This window comes from Aotus nancymaae, unplaced genomic scaffold, assembly GCF_030222135.1.
Source record: "Aotus nancymaae isolate 86718 unplaced genomic scaffold, 86718_ANA_hifiasm-v0.15.2.pri h1tg000011l, whole genome shotgun sequence".
Classification (NCBI taxonomy): Eukaryota; Metazoa; Chordata; class Mammalia; order Primates; family Aotidae; genus Aotus; species Aotus nancymaae.
Genome location: NW_026988422.1, coordinates 27209537 through 27233948, shown reverse-complemented (window position 1 = coordinate 27233948; position 24412 = coordinate 27209537). Strand labels below are relative to the sequence as shown.

The 24412-nt window shown below is 35.3% G+C and overlaps 1 long non-coding RNA gene across 1 annotated transcript in view; it reads right to left on the bottom strand.

Annotated features, from left to right (window-relative positions):
- Positions 1-372: 372 nt before the first annotated feature.
- LOC135274163 (uncharacterized) overlaps positions 373-24412 on the bottom strand; it is a 47451-nt gene continuing 23411 nt past the window's right edge. The window contains exon 4 of the long non-coding RNA XR_010341947.1: positions 373-579. This is a non-coding gene — a long non-coding RNA (uncharacterized LOC135274163). The remainder of the gene's footprint in view (positions 580-24412) is intronic.

The window sequence follows — 24412 nt, the reverse complement described above, 5'->3', positions numbered from 1 at the left end:
AATAATCTTGGAAAAGCCATTTTTATATAGACTAACAGCTTCATTTTTTAAAAAGGAACTGAGTATGAGTATGCACAGTATATTTAGGGGATAAACAGGTAAGAGATGTGTACTCCAATAGAAAATGTCTACTGGGACTATATTGTTTCCTGGGGCCCTCTATCACACCTGTAGATAGAACTCTTTGTCAACAACAACAAAAAATCTCAAAGATTGCTGAAATTTTCTCTTTCTGGCTCCTACCTTTAAATGAATGATGCTATTATTTAGGGGAAAGCACATCAATTAATTAACAGTCTTAAGAAATTAGGACATTTTATCAGGAAAAGTACTGAAGAGAAAGCAACTTAAAAGATAGTTAAAAATAGAACATTTTGATGGCCACCATTTATGTGGACTCAATAGGCAGAAACTTATTACAAGATTCAATTCAAGTAGTGTAAATGGGGCATGAAGGCTTCAGTGCATATATATAGAATTGGAGATGCTTTCATTTTCCATTTGATGAAATTGAATTTCTCAGAATGAACTCTATATCTTTTTAATTCCATGATTTTTAGCAAGCAGAAGGACAATATCCTGTAATTTATGAAGATAGTTTATTATTATTTTTATTAGCTCTCAGCTTTAGCAACCACTTTCCTCTCCCTCCCTCCCCAGCCATGTTGCTGCTGGTGATCCTTATAAGGGAAGCTGCTTTTCATTTTCATTTTCCTCAGCACAGCTGGTGCTTACACTACCCTAAACATTCATTGAGTCATTTCCTGCTGATAAATGTCTATATGTAGTCACGATTGTCACCTATGCGTGTGATACTAAAGTGTCCTCTCTCTTTTTAAACCAAGATAGCATTTGTACCAGCCTCTAATCTATGTACCACTTTCTCCCCTTTCAGAACTAAGCTGGCAATTCTCATCTTGAATAGCTTTAAAATTGCTCATAGCAATCAATGACAACTGAGGCATCACTAAAGAATTTCTTTTATCTCCAAGCTCCAATTTAGATCTGTCATTAAGCTTGAGTAAGCTTGAACTGTCAGAACATTTTCCCTCATCACATGCTCTAAGCACAGAAAGTCAACTTCAAAATCAAATTTGTTCTATCTCTTACTATACTTTGTAATGGTTTCATATGAACAATAAACTTTACTGAAATAGTAGTGTCAGTCTTTAGTAACTCAGATCACTATGGCTTCAAAAAGTAGTGAAATGCTGCCAAAACTCAAGTATGACGTATGGTAAATCATTCACTCACATTCAGTTGCTCTTTGCTGTGCTTTAATATTGGGGGAAAGAGAACTTGGCAGTGGGCATGGAGATGTGGAGTCTCTCTCCTCCTTTTAGAGGAAAGGTTGTGTAATTTTTCTGGCAAGACACTTTCCCTCCCTACGCCTTTGTTTCCATGCCTGTAACATGAGATAGTTTCATTAGATGAATTCTAAGTCCCCACTCATTCGTAACTTTGGCCTCTTAATAAATTCGACTTTTCATTGTGTGGTGTTATTCTTCTTCAAGAAATGGATTAGGAAGGTTACCATACAAAGCTAGAAGTCATAAATTAATTAGGAAGCCCATAATCCAAATCTAATTGTCAAAATGCGTTGGTTTCATCTTCTGGAACAAAATGATGTTTTGTTTGGGTTCGGCTGATGAACAGAAACTGTCTTTTAAAGATCACAGTTTCTATCTTGGAGATCTTTTCCACTGACAGATACTTCAGTCTCATCCACATATTTAAATGTACTTTGATCTTTCTTTGTTTTGAAAATTTCCTTTTGAAACAGTCTGTGAACATTAGAGTGCCAAACTGAGACTAAAGACCACTAAAATCTGGCAGAGCTACACATATGAAGTGTTCAGCAGCTCAAATATGTTTACTTTACAGAGTCCGTGTTCAAAATAAATGATTGCTTTTTTACAATTTTTTCATCAAATCCAAATTGACTTGTATTTCTTCTTTTATCCATAAAGGAAATAGGAAGCTTGTTAATAATCACTTTTTAAATTTGTAAGTACCATAGTGTTAATGTGAATTTATTCTTTTCTTGTCTATCTTCCTGTTAAATGATGGCCTTAACAGAAACACAATTCAGGTCTTGATTATCATGATGTATTAGAGTGAGAAGAAAATTGATTATTTATTATTTTTCTTAGTGATGGGGGTCTCACTCTGTTGCCTGAGCTGCAATGCAGAGACTCAAACATGGCTCACTGTAGCCTTGACCTCCTGGGCTCCAGCAATTCTCCTGCTTCAGCCTCCTGAGTAGCTGGGACTACAGGCACATGCCACCATGCCTGGCTAATTTTTGTGTTTTTTGTACAGATGGGATTTTGCCACATTACCCAGGCTGGTCTCGAACTCCTGAGCTCAAGTGATCTGCTCATCTTGGCCTCCCAACCTTCTGAGATTACAGGTGTGAGCCACCATGCCCGGGCTTGGTGATCTTTTAAACCCAGAAATCAAGATCTTAATACAAATATTCTAGCAGATGACCAGTCGAATTAAGAGTAACATTCTGTGATTTTTTTCTTTCCTTTTCATTGTCAGATCTTCTTTATGATGGTTCTGTACTTTAGTCCAGAATTTCTTGGTATACTTCAAGATTTCTCATCACTAGTCTTTCATTGATGTCACTCTCAGCCTGAGTAATGTATCAATGTTAAAATATGATGGGAATTTTTACAGTCTTTGCCACGTTTTCTTGCTCCTAATCAAAATGTGTGTTATTCCTTAGGGAATCATTTGATAATGGCTAACAATCTTTTTATTTTTATTTATTTAATTAAAATTTTAATTATACTTTAAGTTCTGGTACACATGTGCAGAACGTGCAGGTTTGTTACATAAGTATACACGTGCCATGGTGGTTTGCTGCACCCATCAACCTGTCATCCTCATTAGGTATTTCTCCTAATGCTATCTTTCCCTTAGCCCTTCACCTCCAACAGGTCCTTGTGTGTGATGTTCCCCTCCCTGTGTCCATGTGTTCTCATTGTTCAACTCCCACTTATGAGTGAGAACATGCAGTGTTTGGTTTTCTGTTTCTGTGTTAGTTTGTTGAGAATGATGGTTTCCAGCTTCATCCATGTCTCTGCAAAGGACATGAACTCATCCTTTTTTATGTCTACATAGTATTCCATGGTGTATATGTGCCACATTTGCTTTATCCAATCTATCATTGATGGTCATTTGGGTTGGTTCCATGTCTTTGCTATTGTGAACAGTGCTGCAATAAACATACATGTGCATGTGTCTTTGTAGTAGAATGATTTATAATTCTTTGGGTATATACCTAGTAATGGGATTGCTGGGTCAAATGGTATTTCTGGTTCAAGATCCTTGAGAAATCATCACACTGTCTTCCACAATGGTTGAATTAATTTACACCCCCACCAAGAGAGTAAAAGTATCCCTATTTCTCCACATCCTTTCCAGTATCTATTGTTTCCTGACTTTTTAATGATCACCATTCTAACTGGTATGAGACAGTATCTCATTATGGTTTTGATCTGCATTTCTCTAACAACCAGTGTTGATGAGCTTTTTTCATATGTTGGTTGGCTGTATAAATGTCTTCTTTTGAGAAGTGTATGTTCGTATCCTTTGCCCACTATTTGATGGGGTTGTTTTTTTCTTGAAAGTTTAAGTTCCTTGTAAATTCTAGATATTCACCCTTTGTCATATGGATAGACTACAAAATTTTTCTACCATTCTGTAGGTTTCCTGTTCATTCTGATGATAGTTTCTTTTGCTATGCAGAAGTTCTTTAGTTTAATTAGATCCCATTTGTCTATTTTGGCTTTTGTTACCATTGCTTTTGGTGTTTTAGTCATGAATTCTTTGAATGGCTAACAATTGTTTTAGGCTATTTTATCCTGGAATGTTAAGGGCTACTAGTAGTTCAGGAATGAGCCATCTCAGATATAAAAAGCATTTCAAGAGCAATGTCTCAACCAGGTGGATCAAGGATCTGAGGCACTATGGCAGGGAGAGTTAGTTATAAATTTGTGGCCAATTTGCATTTTCCATCATCTTCTAGAATCTTACAACACAGGTTGATGCCTGCTTACCTTTTCTTATACTTACTGGTGTTAAAATAATCATACTTCTTTTGTAAATAAGTTTCAGACATTTCTCTTAGATACATGCTAATATATAGTTTTTAGACCTCTGAGAAAATATTAGAAATCTGTAAAATTGTTTCAGTGAGAAAAGGAAAGTACCAAATAGATTTTTCCATCTCCAATATAAGGAACTGTTTTTTTTTCAGATGTAACAACTATACATAGTTGATATTGCTCTACAGATCTTTCATATTTAAATGCTTTTACTTTCTTCTTTTAAGTAAACCTTACATGTCACAAAGAAGTATCCAACACTTAAGACATTTCTTAATACATAATCCTAGGTTATAATTTCTTAATTTTTAATACTAGTTTATAATGACTTTTTCTATAAACTGAATGACATAATAAAAGATAAATGAAATATATAGTTACTTTATTTTATATGCTAAATAATTGACTACATTTAATCAATCTAAGATGACATCATTTGTTACATGTACCATTATTATGTATTATTAATAGAAAAGAAAAAAAAGCTTGTCAAATTGCAAAACACCGCTAAATCTAAGTTACATACGTATTTAGGGATGTTAAAACATGAAACATGTATGCATTTTAGAATGAAGGAAATGTAATAGGATTATCTTAAACAATAAAAAATGAAACTTTTGTTTAAAACATTTGAAATAATTTGAAACATACAATTTCATTTGTTTTCACAGATCTTTATAATATACATTAGGATGCAACATATTTCCTTCTCAGGGATGCTAGGAAAACTGAGCAAGAGTAAAGTAGAAAGAAATAAAACCTTTCAATATACATTAATAATATATAATATCTATTGAATTTTTTACATTTTTAAAAATTGCTGTTTGAAGAGTATTGAAAATACTTAGAATTTTATTGGAAATATTTTCAAATTCAACTTCAGTTATACTGAGGCAGGCATACTTTTATATATTATATGCAAGTGAGAATTACTTGCATATAATACTATATATTATATATTAATTCTGAGAAGTTCTTTGTAAGATATGAATGGCTTTAATATTAGTATTAGTATTGCTTTCCAATGAATGACTACTGCTCCAGTTTATTTACATATTCATATATAGCTCTCACAGTAGAGAAAGAAGAATTCAGTGACACAGAACAAATCTTTGCAAAGAGAATCTAAATCTGGGGAAAAAACAGTGTTTATCTACATGAAAAATTTCTGAAATGTGTGTTATTATAAAAGTTAATTCCCCTCCTGAATAAATGATACGTGATTTTCATATTATCATTCTAGTTTGAACAGCTGCAAAGAACTGCTTAGATAAATATAAAAAAAGTGAAGTTTCAGATCCAAATTTTGCTTTCAAATTAACAGGTGCAAAAGATTCCAAGATATGCACTTCTGTTTGAAGAAAGTGTTTAGCTTGGGATACACAGACTAGCTTTGATTGAAATGCATTTAGTGATAGTAAAAACTTTTACAAACCTAAGGTTTTTATGTATATTAGAAAGAGGGAAACACCTAGCCCTCTTTACTGAGCAATATTAGTAATGGTAAGCAGCAAGTCACTGGACAAACAGCCCTACCACACAGGTGGTTTAGGTGCTGTCACACCAGAGCCTCCCATTTCTATGTATTTGAGTGTGTTTTAGAGAAGTGCTGATTGTCAAAGAGAATAAAGCTTTAGTGAAGGTTATTTGAAGTACAACCAGTTGGGCTACACAAAGCATATGAAGTATAAAAATACAAATTCCTTGTCGAATTCAGCTATTGATTATTGGCTTGTATAAAACGGCAAAAGTACTATATTTGTAATTTGTTACTAAGAATCATTGTTTAGACCATATAATAACACAATGTAACAGTATAATATTAGTATTTCTATTATATAGTACAATGAAATGCTAAATGCAATTAATAAAATATACACAATTTATAAATAAAATAAGCACAATTTATAAAATGAATTAGATCACTTTCAAATATTTAAATGTTTTATCCAGCGTTCATCTATAAATGCTTACATTTTATGATAATTTAAAGTCTGTTTAAAACTTTATAAATAATATAAAACTTTGTATTATTAGCAAAAGATGATCAGGAAGAGCATGAAATAATCTCCTGAATCCATTGGCTTTCTTCCCTACACGGACAACAATTTAAGTGTGTGAGGTAATGATCTTTTACCTGTGTTGCCTCACTTTGCTTCTCCTTGCTTGGCACCATTCGTAAATAATTTATTTATTCACTCATTTTCTCATTCACATGTTCACTGTTTCAACCAATGTTTATTGATGCTGCTATGTGTCAGCTACTATGCTCAACTTTAGGGATACAGAGATGTGCAAGGCAGGTATGAAACCAGGCTCTCATGGACTTTCTGGGTTTTGGAGAAGAGAAATGACTAAATAATTAAGTCTCACTGTATGTGAGGGATGCAGTGAGAGAGGATTATGCTATGTTGTGAAAGCACCTAATCAAGTTTGCAGGTCTGGGAGAAGCTTTAGTTTCTGTTCACATACTCAAATTATAAATTATTTAACCCTCAGTTTCTATTTGGTTAGAATATTTCTGACTTTATTGGTTTCCCATGGTTGCTGTAGCAAACTACCACAGATTTAGTCACTTGAAACAGAAATATACTCTTTTATAGATAAGGAGGCCAGAATCTCGAAGTGGATTTGACTGGGACAAAATGAAGGCATAGGCAAGGCCATGTTCCTTAGGGAGGTTCTCTAGGAAAAAGCGATCCCTTATCTTTTCCATTCTGGAGATGCATGCCTTGACCCAGGACCCCTTCTTTCACCTGCAAAGTCAGCAGCGCCCTCACATTGTCTCCTGTAATAACCTCTCTCCATCTGCTCTGTATAAGGTCACTGATGGTTAGATTTAGGGTCCATGATATAATGTAAGATAATCGCCCCTCCTCAAGATCCCTAATTAAATCACATCTGCATCATTTCTTTAGCTAGGTAAGAAAACATCCACACATTCCAGAGATTAGGGTGTGACTATTTTGAGGGGCTATTTTTCAGCTGACCATACTGGCCCATCAAAAATTCATGTCTATAAATAATTATCTGAATGTATAACCTAAGAGAGTTCTTGTAAATGATTTGAACAAATATTTTATACCCATTTTTGGAAAAGAAGCTCAAAATTTCTTTATGAGGTACTTAATCTTTATGCTTTAGTAAAGTTATAAATTCATGTTTTATAATATTATAAGCTGTTTTGTATGTAACTCAAGAAAGCTGGGCTACATTCATATAACTATTAGAAGGGCAGTGACAGCATATGGACAGAATCAAAATTCTGAAATTTCTACCTGTCTCATACAGCAGTTGTAGCCCTCCTTGACCATCTCAACTTGAGTCCCATGTGCACAGATACCATTTCACAAAAAGAAAAAGAATAATTACTCATTTGGCTCTAAAGCACTTATGTGTCCAGCACTCCAGAGAACTAACCTGTACTTCATATGTGTCATGAGGACTACCTTGGCCTAAATAATGTGTGGGCCTCACTATCCTGTCTTTCAGTTCCTTCTTCCTGGACTCTTCCTCCAGAATTGTGGGTGTTTCTTTTCCAATAGGATTAGAAACCTTTCAGCCACAAGGAATTCTAAGAGGGAGAGTATTTCATGAGAAACAGGAATGTGTTTGCCTGGGTCTCTCTGTCGTTATGATTCCCAACAGAAATTCCACCTTCTGGTACAAACACCTATTCTTATTAATTCCATTTGACTATTATTCTGTTCTTCCCCCAGCTATAGAGGAAGAAAGGAGCGAGGTTGTGGAGAGAGAAGGTCTTGGGGTATTTCAAAAGATATACTATATGGTCAAAGTGATGAACACCTTGAGATAAAGTAGAATATACAAGACTGAAGCCAAAATTGCATCAAGCAACCTGAAGCTTTCGAACAGTAGCTAATAGCATAGAAATCAGAGTGAAGATAATAACTGAAGAAAAAGAGATGAGCGAATAAATAATTATTGAATGCCTATTATGTTTCAGAATATTTGCTGGGTACATGCCTTCAATGGCTCTGTTTGTGTAGTGAACTCTCTTGCTGTAGAAAGAACTAAGGCTGAGAAGAGTTAACCGATTTGTCTCATGTGGTGAATGGCTATGCTTGTACTTAAAGTCTAGTTTGTCTGAATCCACAATCTATTGGTTTTTTGATATCCCAGGCCCTCTCTAGGGTGCCAGAGTTTGTTGTTTCATCACAGAATTACATGGAAGAGACTGGGAAGATAACTCTTCAAATGTCAAATCATTCTCCTCTAAAAAATTTTGCCACAGCTGTTGAAATATGGCCTTAGGGTGTATGATAGAATTTGAACCAGCCCCATGGAAAATGCATCTTTATTCTGCTTTTTTTCCTTTTCCTGCTGAGTTCCTAATAGAAAATGAATGTCTGTTGCTTTTGTCTTGATATTCACGGCACTGCTCCTCTACCTCCATAGGATTATCTTATATAAGTAATCAGTCTCTCAAATTTTGGGTAGATTTCAAAAGGACTTGCTCTAACAGGGTTCACTCTTCTAACTAACACATCCTCTGAGTAGGTTTAAATTCAATTAGTTTGGCTGGTGCCAAAATACTATCAGCTATTAATGAGTGGTCTGACACTTTTTTTTTCTAAACTGAAAGAGTGATTCTGTCATTCACTTCCTGAAAATTAGAAAAGCTCTTCTGATTTCATTTGCATGTTGAGATTTTCTATTATGACTTGTATTCAGTTTAGCACACTAAAATATGAAGCAAATCTATTCATTTAATCTGCTGCCTGAGCCAATATCTCTGCAGCAAGAGATAGGCTACCTTCATGTGTGCATGTGCTTGAGAGCAATTGTTTGACTATAGCTCTTATTAATATAAATCAACATCTACAAAGAAAGCCGCTTTTATTCCTGAAATTCATATTTATATAAATAGAAAAGTAATGGATTTCAAAATGGGTCCAATAGGTTTGAGCTTCCAGAATTATCCCAAGAGTACAGATAGGATTGAAATATTTCAAGGTGTTTTGGAGAGGGGTGTTGATAAAGTATTTTCATGTTTGCTGAGTGCCTCTAAGCTGGCAGATTCCTACTAATAATGGCAGAAGCCAGGAATAGTTATAATACGCTTAATTAACTCTAAGCTTATTTAATGCCATGGTCCAGATGAACTCTAGATAGGAAGACATAATACATATAGCTCATTAAAAAATAATTTGGACTTTTCTAATCTATATTTGCATAAAGTTCAGGTCCTTGTCCTGAAGGTATTAATTATTTTTCTAATATTTTTGTTGAAAAATGGATGCCCATGAAAAAATGGTAATTAGAGAAATGCTGGCTAACATAATTCAATTTCATATAACATGCTCATGCCAATTATGTTATGAATTTCCTTTGTCTTGAGGAAATACCCATTTGAAAGAGAGTTATGGTAAAAAAAGAAAGTGTAAATGAGATCCTGGCTGAGAGCTGTTAAAATAAAACAATAAACAAAATTAACCTATTTGTCTCTGTTTATATGAATTAGAAAGGTACATGCTAGAGACTTTGCGCTTCCATCAGAAACAGGTTATTTTTGCTTTGATCATATTTTAGAACTCATTTTCTTAAGGATACTATGTGTTATTTTGAGAAAATGTATGCAGAGAATTAAAAGAATCTGATTAACTGTTACATTTGATGAGATCTTATATGACACACTTCTTGAATTTTATGGTGAATTGCTAACAGCGAACAATTCTAGAAATCAACATTCTAGCAAAGAAGCTATAATAGCATCCTAAATAAGAACAGCAACTTTAACTGAATGTACTACTGAAATATTTTCTTCTAATTTTAAGCATGGTGTTTGTTTTTATATTTTCTCTTTTTATATGTATATAATGGATCTATTTTGTGCAAAGGTACAGGTCAGTGGCTCCATCATCCAATATCCTTCATATGTATAAACAAAATAAGGAAAGATGAAAAGGTAGGCAGGGAAAAGATTGCAAAGGTGTAGGGTTAGGGAAGCCAGTGTTTAACATTTATCCCCATGTTCTGCTGGGGCTTTTCTCAATTCTACATCTTAATTCATACCTTGTTTTTTTAAAAAAATTATTTCTCTGAAGAAACCAATATGGACTAAGCTTAAAAATGACAAACCAGCCAGGAGCGGTGGCTCACGCCTGTAATCCCAGCACTTTGGGAGGCCGAGGCGGGTGGATCACGAGGTCAAGAGATCGAGACCATCCTGGTCAACATGGTGAAACCCCGTCTCTACTAAAAATACAAAATTAGCTGGGCATGGTGGTGCGTGCCTGTAATCCCAGCTACTCAGGAGGCTGAGGAAGGAGAATTGCCTGTACCCAGGAAACGGAGGTTGCTGTGAGCCGAGATTGCGCCATTGCACTCCAGCCTGGGTAACAAGAGCGAAATTCCGTCTCAAAAAAAAAAAAAAAAAAAAAAAAAATACAAACAGTAGTTTTCCATATCTTCCTTAATTTCTACTGTGGAAACTGTAGCCTCTCTCAAAGTTCCACCAATTATTTTGGGACCTCTTGTGTAACTTTAAAAATTTTCCTTTTTGCCCTTGTTGTTTGTCTATATTTCTAAGGTAACATATGCTGCTAAAATAAATAATGTCCACCCAATCCTTCAAAGCAACTCTAAGGCTGCTAATATTGCCGTAATCTCTGGATAAAAATCAGTGAAACTAAGTAATGTCAATATTCTATTGAACTGAAGCTGCTTTGCTGCATCAAAACTAAAGTTATTGTTGAAACTGAGGAGTCTCCATGTGGCCATTCTTCTCTAAGTTTAGGAGAAGAGAAGCAATTTCTGCCACCTTTGTGGTGTGCTTGGATACATATGTTGCAGATATAAGCAACCAGAGTGGCCACTTCATACTGGACTTCATGGTCCCAACATCTTATGGAGATTTTGATGAAAAACAGCTCTTATTTTCTCTGGAAGTCAGTTTTCTTAGAATACAAATGTGAGGCCATGAAATTCACATAAATCACGTATTGAATAACTGTGTCCCTTTTCTAAGTTGATGTCATTCTCAAATTGAGCTTGCATGCCTCATTCTTTTGGATAAACTGCTTTATAGGTGGACATGTCAATGAAATAAATTCCTAGTGGGCTCAACCCACCAGCTCTCTAGGGAGTTACGGTAGCATCTGATTATTTGAGCACGGTTTACAGCTAAGCTGGGAACAAGCTTCTCCTTTCTCTCCTAATATCTAATTTGTGTACCACAGCACTGATTTACTGGACTAGATTTAATAGTTTTGTGCCAGTTCCACTTAATTATTGTTACTGTTATCAGGAAATGGAGTTAGGTCATGTAGAAAATGGGATATCTGAGTACATCCTTTTAAAATTGATTGTGTGCATGTTATTTAGAAGTCCCACACTTTGGCTCTGACTTTTCTACCACCTGAATTTAGGCAGAATAGCCATACCCAAATGACTTCCAGAAACTACCAGATACAGAATGCATGGAGCAAGAGTGTGGTTGTCTGAGAGTTAACACTGTCACAAGGTACAAGAAAATATCTTGATTTGAGTGCTAAGACAGAGGTACAAAGAAAATATCTAAGGTCAAAGCGGTGTGTACTTAAAGCCGTGAAGGTAGGGAGTAAAGAGTTAGGGGTACCATTCTGACTAATATGAGGCTTCTAAGACAAGCAGGGAGGTTGTTGTCTGTAAAGCTCAGATAAGCACCTAATCAATATGGCAAAGGGTAGCTTATTAATAGTAACAGATAGGGTTTTTGCTGGACAGTGACACATATGAGACTGTCAATAGTGATGAATATGAGCCAATGCATGTCAAGCACAGAGGGAGGCTTCAGATGAGGTCTCCTTGGCAACAGTCGAAAGGAGCTTCTTTATCTAGAATATTGAAGGCTGTTTTTGTTTGGTTTTTGCTTTTTTCCTTTAATCCAAACTTGTCTGATGAAAGTTTATAGGAACCTTTAAAAGCTAATTTTTATGCATCCTTAGAGGAGAGACAAATCGACCTGAGGTTAAGTATATGCATTGTTCACACCTAGAGATCAAATGTAGTTATGTAATCATGGAAATAGTATTCACCAAATGGGGCTTTTAGAAGGTAAGGTTTTCAGAATGGAAGTCTTCCTGGCCACTTTCATCAAGGAAAACATAAGGCAAACAATAACTGCAATAAACAATTACTACAGTTGAAAATTTAAGTCACATTTCATAGATCACATCCTCTTATCTATATTTAACACCTGCCCCCAAAAAATAGCACCTCCACTTTTTGTATACTGTGTGGAAGTACTAGAAATATTTTAGAGCTTGCTTGAAAAATAAAACTCCCAGAGATCTCCCATCATACGTGCTCTTCTGCAGTGTGATGTGTACACTCTCCCATCAAGACATAGAGTGTATTTCTCTATTCCTTGACTCTGAGCAGGCTTTGTGACTGCTTTGATCAACCATATAGGACAGAAGTGATTCTGTGCATAGCTAGTGGTTAAGGGATATCTTTTCAACCCTGTATAAGAGTTAATCTAGGGGAAGCGAAAGAAGCATTTCTTAAAACATTCTGGCTTCCATCATGGGCATTTTTATGGCAGACAATATTAATAAGTTGAAGTCTGAGCATTATAGATCAAATACTGGTTGGGGAAAGTATGTTAGAGAATCATCTTATTTCATTTGTGTTTTGATTTGAACTACTTTATGGCTAGTAGCTTAATGTACTTATTTTGATTTACATTAATGAACTAAGAGGGCACTTTAACATACCTGAGAGAGATGATATTATCTTACTAAGTGGCATTTTTCTCTTAAGCTAAGTACTGTTTTAAAATATTGACTCATTATTGGGGAAAAGTTATACTTAACAGTGTATTAACAGTAAGATGAAAGAATTGGAACAGATTAATATGATTCTGAGGATTACAAGTTTTGAGTTGTTATCCTGGTTAGATTCTAAAGAAAAATTGACTTGTAAATTCTGCCCTGTACAAACACATTCATCTTCTTTACACTTTCTCATTGCATTATTAAGTTGCTTCCAAGTGATAAAAAATAAACGTTTAGATTTCCATGTATGATGGGAGTTCATCGCAGGTTTACAGGAGAAGAGGGAAAGTACAAGAAGCTACTTCAGCAATCAAATCTCGAGGCCTCAAGGAGTTCTTAGTGTCTCCTTAGAAACTTTCAGTTGTCCCATTGTAGGCAAATGCCCATTAATTCCCTTACTAGTCACTCTATTCTTCCACTTTTTTCTCTGTTTTTACTTGTGGCTACTTTTTGCATTTCATTTTTTATCTCCTGGCTCCTTCTTATTCATGATGTGCACTTTCTCATGGCTCTTGTTTATTTATTTCTGCAAATCTTTTAAATCCTTCCACTGTCTAATCCTTCTCTAATTTGTTTGGATAGTCACTTATCAATTTTAATATAGCCTTTTAAGTTCAGAATATTCAAGACACCATATACTCTGCTAGCCAACTTCTGGCAACTTCTGGCCAGCAGGAGACAATGGGTATAGAAGAAACTCAGGGTTATGGTCAGCTCTCCAGAACTCCACTATGCAATTCATTGTTAGGCATTCTCAGATGGTATATTATGACTGTAAAAAATGATAACTGAATATATGTTTATTATTTCACAGCAAGAGGGAAAAATAACCTTCAAAGAGGTGAAATTCTGATGCCACAAGATCTTCCTTCTTCTGCTTTGGTTATATCTGACTACTCTTACCTTGAGGCCCTGAATGGTAGCTGAATGTGTACCATTTAAATGAATGTCCACAGGTTATTGAAATTAATATACATTTCATATATATATAGTCTCATTTTAAATATCTCAGTTTCTTTTGTGTGTATTTCCTCATTATTAACAATATAATTAAGGCGTTAACTCTTGAGGTAGAATAAAATTTTTAATGATTGATTGGCAATCCTCAAGGCAAAAATCATCTTGTCCCAGCACTTGGCCCATCTATTGCAAAAGTTGACATTCTCTCATTCTTTTGGCTCATCAGGTGTATGAAAATGAAGGCAGCATTACCACTTGCCTATTTTCATTGACACATTTAGTACCATCTGGAGAGCTGACTCTGGCAGTCTCTATAAGACTGACTTACCAGTCATTTTATACATCTGGAGAGAGCTGTAGGAAGTAATCACTGATTGAAAAGGAGTAAGTGGCATATTGCCTGAGATACTTTTTTAAGAGAGTTGAGGAAGATTCAAGCTTAGTCTATTTTCTTCAGTCTGTTTTATTTAATGTCAGGAGAATATATGACACACATCCTGAGTACATGTGTAATGTTTCCTTTTCACCTGGAAACTGTTCCTACTACCTGTCTCTAAGCTTATTCAGACATCAAATGTGTTGCACACTAGAATCTGGGGTTAGAAAGATGAATAAGAAGTCATCTTAATAAGGTGAGAATAGTCTATAAAAAGCAAAGACAGATATAAAGCAATAAGTGCATTAATGCACTACAGCTGTTATGACAAAAGTCTACACAGAATTTAGTGAAAGCATAAAATACAGAGTGAAAAAGGTACTCTAGGTCATTAAGAAAGGGCTTCAGATAGTCAAATAGTCCTTGAGCTAAGACCTGACAGATATATACCCTATGTATTTGTGTATTTTTACAATTGTGCATTTTTACATAAATACATAGATCAATATATAGACAAAAGGACTATGCTAAAAGAGTTTAGTTCACTTGTCCAAATTTAAATAGCTAGTTAGTGATGTAGCCAGGATTCAAATTTGAATCCTCCTTATTCCAAAGTGTTACATTTTTACTGATTTCCCTACCCTAGTTGTGTGTGTGTCTCTGCGTGTATGTGTGTTTATGTGCATGTGTGTGTAGTATATATATGAGACATTTGTATCAAACGAAATACAAGCAGAATCAACTAGGCTTGTCAAAAGAACACTAAATTATTCCAGACTACTATTACTATGAATTAGGGGTATTGTAAGAAGGAGCTAAATCATGAAGGGCCTTGCATCCTATGTCCTACTTGCAGTGGGGCACCATTGACGATGATAAGCTAGGATATCCCATGACAATATTCATTTTAGATAGGTTATTCTGGATTAGGATAGAATAGAAAGAGAAGTAAAATATTTCAGTAGTTATAAAAGGTAAAGCATGAATCAATATTGTAATAGTGGGAATAGAAAAGAAAAAATAAATAAGCAAATATTAAAGAGGTAGCCATCATGGGACATGACAAAAAATTGAAAATGTGAAGATAGGGTAAGCAGGAAGAGAGCTTCCTATTTTTCTTGCTCATTTGACCTGGCACATGGTGGAATCATAGAGTAGAGAGAATAAAGAACACAGAAGAAAATACATATTGGTAACGATGTGGTGAAGGGTGATGATATCAGTGATGAAAATATTAAGAAACCTGAGAAACACATAGGCAGCTAAAATAGAGTTCAGGGTGGTTGGGTAGGTGGACCATGGAAGATGACTGCAAACTGCATGTATATAGATATTTCAATGAAACAATGTAGAGATGCCACTAAAGCCCTGAGAAGTCATTTATCTAAGAATGGTTTATGGTATATCTAACATAACTGCAGAGATAGCCAACTTATTCATTCCTTCTTACAAAGGCATCTCTTTGCCTTGTGGCTTTGCAGTTACTCTCCTTAAAAGGTGGGGTTTATTTCTCTGCTCCCTGGATTTTACCTTCAACCATGTAATTTGGTTTGGTCAATGGAAAGCAGGTATAATGCATGAGGAGGTTTGAAAACATCAGTTTTATGATAGAGAGAATCAATTATAGAGTATAGGTAGTAAAGAATACAGGAGAATAATATATCAGTAATGATGTGGTGAAGAGTGGTGAAATCAGTGATAAAAATGTTGAGTCAAGAAACTTGAGAAACATTTAGGCAGCTGAAATAGTGCTCAGTGTGCGTGGTGAGAAATAGCCAGTGACAGGTCTGCCTTCTCCTTTTGTTCTTGAAACCATTTACTTACTTCTTTATTCTTTATTTTTTTAAACTTTCATTCCTCTGCTTTTGCCGTGAGAATACAGCAAGTGTAGATTGCTGGCAAGAGGTGTGTGAAGCAGAGCTGATTTACTCTAGCCAACACCCAGCCAGTCCAGATGTATTAGGCCCCAGGCTGGGACCTCAGAGCCCCAGATATGCAGGTGATCTCACTTGAGACTAGAAGAACCATGTGGCTGAGCTCAGCCTCAATCATCAACTTGTGGACTTGTGAGCTAAATAAAGGTTTACTGCTGTGGCCATTGAAGCTTTCTGTTGTTTTATAGCATTATTACGCCAATAGATAACTGATACAGGTAAGAAAAAAGATGCAATTGCTTTATTATGGGTTTATGGGAGTCACATGTTCTGCAAACAATCGTAATTCTCCACTCTTCTTCCCTCAACTAGACGTAGTCATAGCCAAGAGTCATTATCAAGAGAAGTGTCATTGCCAAATTTTAATGCTTTAGAATACATCAAGTAGCAAACCAATTCAATACAGACTATATGGTAGTTTTGTTAAAACAAAATCTTCTGTCAGAAGAGCATAGACTATGTCATAGCACATCTTCAAACTTAAGGGCAATTATGATTTGGATACTTTTCTAAGAAACATTTTGAACTGATTTGCAATGATTGCAAGGATTGACACCTGATGTGTTTTCAATCACTTTGACCTTGGTCTCTCTGAGCATATAATTACTTTTTGGAAACAAGAGCACATATATTGTATCCATAGTTAGACATATCCCCAGGTTAATATGACTAAATACACACTAAATAGTGGATATGGGAATGGTGAGAATTTTGGGACAGATAAAAAGAATATGACAATGGGATGGCTAGTGAAAAGTGGGAAGAATTGTGTTAGAATATAGGTTGGTAAGTGCTTTATTTTTTCCAGATTGATCATGTATTATTTTATTTTTTTAACCACGATTATTAGACAACAGTCTTTCTAGGGACAAAACCATATATTTATATTTTTTTTCTTGAAGAAACATATAAACACATTAAAAACAAATTAAGTCTAAGTAATATCTCAACATCCAGGCCTATGTTGATGAATATAGTCCCACATCTTGATTCTCATTTTCCTGTGCTCTCTGTGTGCTCTTTTAACAAAAGTCCAAAATGAGCAAAGCAAAGGCTAAATGTCTATTCACTGATGTTTTTACAATTTCCTTTCTCTTTTATTATTCTCCCTCTTCTCATTCCCCAACTTCCTTTTCCCCATAGTCAAAGTATAAAAAACATAGGGTACCTAACACATCACCACTTACACGTCCCAATGCCCCTTCAAGACCTGACTGGGAAACTTACGAAGTAGTTTTACATTTTTATCTCACTTCACCTTTTCCTCCTCTCTGAACTTGTAGGTTTTTCAATCATTCATCCTTCATTCTGCAGTGTATTCAGGAACACAATCCTTAGTTCAGCTCTTCTCCTTTCACCCTACTCAGATGAATCCTCACAGTGAAAGTACAGTAATGAGAAAAGCAGTGTTCTGGAAGTGAGAAGGTCTGGCTCCTAGAGGGTACTACTAATGTCGTGGATAAGGCCTTTCAATAAACACATTTATTTAATTATTATGTTGTTTATTTCTTTCTCTGATTATAAGAATAACAGTAACTACCATTCATATGACGCTTAAAGGATTTTAAAAGTGTTTAGCCAGTATTTCATTTGATTCTTTTGGACACTGAAATAGGCAGGATGGATATCATGCTCCCCTATCCACCTTATTCTTTTGATATAAATGAGGAAAGTAAGGCTTAAACAGTTTAAAAAAATGTGTACAAAGTCTCAGGACTAACAACTAACAAAGTAGGGGCCATAATTCTGATATTATTTCTGGTCCAGACCCCTTTCTATTATACCTTGATGACTATTAAGATTAAATCTGGGATTTTGGAAAACATTACAGGAACTCTTCTCGTTTCTCTTCAGAACCTAGGTTGTATTATCAAGTGATATGGTTCAGATCTGTGTCCCCATCCAAACTTCATGGTGAAAGGTAATCCCCAGTGTTGGAGTTGGGAGCCTGGTGAGAGGCAGTTGGATCACGGGGATGGATTTCTTATGAATGGTTTAGTACTATCTCCTTGGTGCTGTCCTGGCAATAATGAGTGAGTTCTTGTGAGAGATGGTCCTTTAAAAGTGTGTGGCACCTCTGTCATCCCTCTCTCTTTTGCTTCTGCTTTCTTCATGTGATGTGCCTGCTCCTTTTTTGCCTTCCACCATGATTGTAAGCTTCCAGAGGCCTCCTCAGAAGCAGATAAAAACAATGTTGCACTTCCTGTACAGCCTATAGAACCAATTACATCTCTTTTCTTGTAAATTACTCAGTCTCAGAGAATAAATTAATACATCAAAGATAGATAAAACAGAACTTGAGCTCTTTCAGCTTCTCTTCACTCATCAAAAGGAAAAGAGGTTGGATGAGCAAGTATGGGGAGGGGATGGTATCTATTGAGGGTGGGAGACTAGGTCTTCTGAACCTCAAATACTTGCTATTTGTGTGGGTTTATACACCTGTTGTGGGAGAGAGGGCCATAGTCATAATAATAGTTGATCACATAATCCAAACTGGGATGATTTTGATTGTCAGAGGGGATGCTAACCAGACATAAGACTGAGAAACAATAGGTATAACTTGGGATAGTCCTTGGCAAATTGGAACATATGGTCAGTCTAGGATTAGAAACTAGGGTCCAGCAAGAAAGCCCTGTTGGTTTGCAAGGGTTGGTAAGCCTTAGGCTAGTAATTAGCATTTGACTTTGCCATTCTTCCCAAGCTCCCACATCCATCTTTTGCGAGTGAGATTTCATGTGTAGCCACATATAGCAATTGGTTATTACTCAGTTCACACCTTCCCCTTCTTTTCTCTCAAGTAAGTTGTAAAACAACCTTTTTCCAAAAGAATGACCCTTTATTTTTATAGTATAATGACATTAATTTGCTGTTTTTGCAGTTAATACAAGGCCTACTTTTATTGATTACACAATTTTCTTGTACTGTTTGCAAATTTATTATAGTTTCTGAATAACTAGGGACATCAAAGTCTCTCCCTATTTCCAAAGAAATAAAATCTCAGTTTTTTCAAAATTCCATTTTTAATGTTGTGGATTTCTGTGGCCTTGAAGATGAGAAACTAGTTGTTATGGGCAGAAATGTGTCTCCCCAGTTTATATGTTGAAATTTTAACTACCAGTACCTCAAGATGTGACTGTATTGGAGATAAGGTTTTTAGAGATGGGATTCCATTAAAATGAGATCTTTGGGGGGGACCTAATTCAATCTGACTGTTTTTTTTTACAAAAAGAGGAAATCTGGACACACAGGGAAACACCAAAACCCTGTACAGGAATAGAGGAAAGAATGTGTGAGGACACAGGGAGAAACTGACCATCTGCAAGCCAAGAAGAGAGGCATCAGAATATTGAGTGTACACTTCTCCAAAACTGTAATCAAATAAATTTCTGTTCCTTAAGCCACCCATCTGTGGTATTTTTTGTGGAATCCCTAGCAAAACTAATACATTAATTTTCACATATTACTTTCTTTGTTACCAATTTGTGAACTTTTTCTTCTTTTTGTAAATCCACAAAGTTCTCCCTAGCCTCATTGTTACTGGAACAATCCTTGCTATTCCTTCCATGTTTATCTTCATGACTCTATTGAAGTGTTCTCAGCAGAAGTAAAGCATTTAACAAATTTATATGTTAAACAAATAGCCCTTGAATTATATCCCAGGCACTTTTCAAGCACTATGGTGGATTCCAGGATGTAATATGACTTTTAAAAGATTAGGAAAGCAATATCTAAAGATTAGGTATATATAAATAGTACCACTTTTTTGATACCTGTTACTTAGCAAATGAGAATAATTTATTCACGGCACTAACTTTTAAGAGGAACCCTGTATTTAAAGCAATATTTACTTTAAAGTTAAATTTTTAAAAGTATTCAGAAATGCATCTTTTTGGATATAGAAATTACTAAGTTTATTTAATGACTAATATAAAAATGAGTCTCCAGATAGATTGTTTTATATTTTAAAAATTTGGCTGGACACAGTGACCCACACCTGTAATCCCAGCACTTTGGGAGGCCGAGGTGGACAGATCACAAAGTCAGAAGTTTGAGACCAGCCTGGCCAATACTGTGAAACCCCGTATCTACTAAAAAATACAAAAATTAGCCGGGTGTGGTGGTGTGTGCCTGTGGTCGCAGCTATTCAGGAGGCTGAGGCAGGAAGTTGCAGTGAGCCAAGATCATGCCACTGCACTCTAGCCTGGGTGACAGAGCAAGACTGTCTCAAAAAAAAAAAAAAAAAAAAGACAAAATAGGAGACTCAAAGTACTCTGTTTTAGGCACTTTCAGATGGTAAGTGCTTCCCAAATTTTGGTTGAAAATATGAGCATTCAGCTGTCAATTGACATAGTTATAATATCGAAACCTTGATGAGGCTATCAATGTCTTGGTGAAAATTGTTACAGTGAGGACATCCTCCCCCGACCCACAATTTAGCTCACGATGACGAAATGAGCCTTAAGTTTGTAGTTTGGCACTTTCAGAGATACAATGATTGTATATTGTCCCCTTCTGTTGTGTTCTGCAAAAAGTAAAGTATAAACTAATCCTCTGGTAGTCTAGTAGCAATTTAGCAGCTACTGGATAAAATTACTTTCTAAGTTAATGTTCTTTCTGATTAACAAATGTCAGAAATGAAGATACGGAGGGAGCTTGAAGTTGGAATTTTCCTCTCATAGGAACACATCTCTTAGCTCTTATGGGTTTAACAAACTTTTAATATTTTAATGAAGGCTTTTTATGTGCCTATGCTACTTAATATTTCAAATTAAGGTCTGTTCTCCTCCTGATATGCACATGCCACTCCATTATGAACCATCAAGAGGAGTGTGGTAGAAAAGCCTCTATCTGAATGGAACAACACATGCCTTAAGCACAGAAGGTCAACAATTGTGCTTTGACTAAGCTAGGGCTACTTAATGAGAACTTCAATGCTTCAGCAGAAGTGTTTTACATTTTAGTCCAAGCACCAGAGTTGGATAATGATAAGTTTCAATATGTTCTCAGTCAAAAATAATTTCATAGTTATTTTAATGTCATTCTCGACTTTTAAAAGAACAACACATGCAATCTGTGGTGTGAGGGTTACCTCAGGATTTTCAGAAAAGCACAGATTTAAGCTTTAACGGGTAAAATAACTTGGTTAACTGTCACAATCTCTTTCCACTCAGACACTAATGACCAGAATTCACTGATTTCCTTCCTTTCATTAAGGGTCAGTGGTCTACCACTAGAAAAGAGAGATTTGAATATCTGGAAAAGATAATCTTTAGCTATCTAACAATAATTAAATGAACAAAAACTGGGAATACTTGTTTAAGAAGGAAAAAAAATCCTAGCAAATGAGAGTAATTTCTTTGCTGCGCTAACTTTTAAGAGGGGAAAAACGCACCTTTATTTAAAGCAAAATCTACTTAAAAGTTGCATTTTTAGAAATATTTAGAAACGCATCTTCTTTAATATGAAAATTAATCTAGAAATTAATGGTGATATAATGCCATTTCTAGTGATGAACAAAAAGAATGCATTGGGCAAAATACTGCTTGAGCAAATCTGATCCTTAGGAAACTTCCCAGGCATTTTTATTTGCCTTCCAGAGAAATAACTAGAAATACTCTGGCCCAATATTGTAGACACGAATGGCATTAGTATGGTCCTGAGCGAACTACTTCTCTGAATTATTGTGGAGAAGGAAAGTACCTGAATTTTTCATCAAAAATCACACATCTTATTTAAGAGTAATTAGGGAAGAGATGTAGAGGTAGACGTCTCCTGTAAAAAAAAAATGTTGAATTGACAGTCTCTAGACTAGAGTTAATGTCAAGCAAACTGATGAGAATGACAACCTAATGATATATTTTAGAGAATCTAAGCTAAATATTTGAAAATTAAATTATGCACCCATAAATGCTACCACTGGTGCTTTATTCCTCTAAGTTAAGGCACATCTCCTGAGTCCTACATAGATCCAAAGTGAAAGGAATCTAGGAGATTATATAGCACATACTCCTAATTTAATACTGAAAAAGCTGGAGGCTCAGAGACTTATATTAGATTATCACCTATTAACACCTTACTGTAAAGTTTCTCACATCCTTTACACATGATAACTGGCTGTCAAGGTTTTGTTAATGACGACATCGTTCAGGAATCAAAGAAACAACTAAAGCTTTGAAATGTGGGCCAGTTCTGTGTGAAAAACTACTGCACAAGTTAGGTCTACAAAACTAGAATCATTTTATTATGCTCATGGAATGACTGTTATTGGAGGCAATTTAAAGCAGTGAAGGCTGAAACAGTTTGGGTTGGAGGACACCCTTTAAAAATTATCTCTTTATTCTCATCTCTGGCAGGCAGAATGGATAGCAAAAAATGGACATAGTTAGGAATGTCAGCGGGAAATCTACATGACTCCACCCCAGGTCAGCAGTTTTACGCTGTTGTTTAGGGCTCCAAGAGCAAGCATACCAGTAAAGAAGGTGAAAGCCTGCACAGGTATTTTTATGACCTAGTTGTGGAAGTCACATAATATAGTGGTAAAAGCTGTTATAACCTTGGTCAGATTAAAGGAGAGGAGTTGTGGACCCCATCTCACAATGGGAGGAATGTCAAAGAATTTGTGTTTTAAAACTCTATCAGTGTGGGATAGACTAGAGAAAGAAGACAGAGGTCTAACCCTGATGAGCGGTGACATTCATCATATGCTTTCTCAACTAGTGTCTCTGGTTGTTACTTTTCATTTAGAAGTAAGTGAAAAAAAAAGAAAAATATCAAAAAGACAAAATCCGTGTCTTAAGATTCTGTTGTAGTTTTTGTTAAATAATGTTGTGAGGATTTTTTCCCCAGCTTTTTTTTGTAGAAAGTCGAGGGATCTAGTATCTTTTTGACAACCAGTGGTAATAACAAAACATGAACATTTAGGGGAGTAAAAAGGGAGAAGATTTAGTTCATAGTCATTAAAAAAAATTAGAACTCAGGATATCTTGCCTAAAGATTTTACATTGCCATAAATAAAAACTGGGCAAAATAATTTTCCTGTGTTGTGCTTAAAATTTTCTTTTCATCTTGCCTTCCGTTTCTTTTCCACTATAAACACAAGGTTATAAATCTTACAGTAAGGCAAAATAAATTGGCATAGCTATTTAAAGAGAATGAATGATGAACGGGACAAAGGAATTGATTTAATTAGAATGAATACTTCAACCTAGTCAAGATTCCTTTTATTGCTTGAATGAGTTTGGTTGTCCATTGGCAGTCTGCTGAACTAGGCAGGTTTTTATTGAAATAAGAGATTTAGGCCTATAGCGAGGGCCATTTAAATGGTTAGGAAAATACTTGAATAAAATTTGACAGGGTAAATTTTTATAGCTGTCATTATAGCTAGGCCAAAGCCCCTAAAACTGAAATGAGTCAAGTGTTATTTGAGGGAGAGTTAAACTAGGAAGCTATGGATAGCCATCTTTTGTTATATAAATACGAAGAAGCAATGAAATACTGTATGGGGATGGATTAGAGAGCAAAGAGAAGGGGTGGAGAGACAGACAAAATTGAAAAAAGTGTGCAGACAGCCAGAGATGAAGAAATATCTGGCTCAACAAAGATGTAGACAGGAGACTCTTTCTCACTTCCCAACATCTTTCCAGCGTCCTGGTTTTAGTTGTTTATTAAATATGGAAAGGAATGCATATAGAGAAATTTTATTTCATTTCAGTGACATAGTTATACATCAAAAATTAATTTACATCATTTAAAAACAGTTATTTTTTGAATTTGTATGTTTTGTACCAAAATTGTACTACAACTTACCTCTCATGTGCAAAGTAAGATACTGAATTTTGTGAATGCAGATATAGTTAACAAAAAATGAATCAGACACTGATCTTCTCACAGAGTCCAAAAACTGAGAAAGGAAATAAGCTATACACAAATAATAGCACTACAGTGTGTACTGCATAAAATTGCTTAAGAAAAGGAAGATTCATTTAACACCAATGTAGGAATTGGAGATACATTTGTGATCAAAATGCATAAAAATACCTGCTTTTATAGATCTATTATTCTAGTAGAGAGAGATGCAAAAAATATACAAACGTAAATTATATACTGTATTAGAAGGTCATAAATACCATGGATAATAAATAAAACAGATATTGCTGATCAAGAGTATAGGATAGAAGAGCATACATTTTTAAATAGGATCATCAGAGTAGACCTCACAGAGAAGGTGGCATTTATGCAAACACT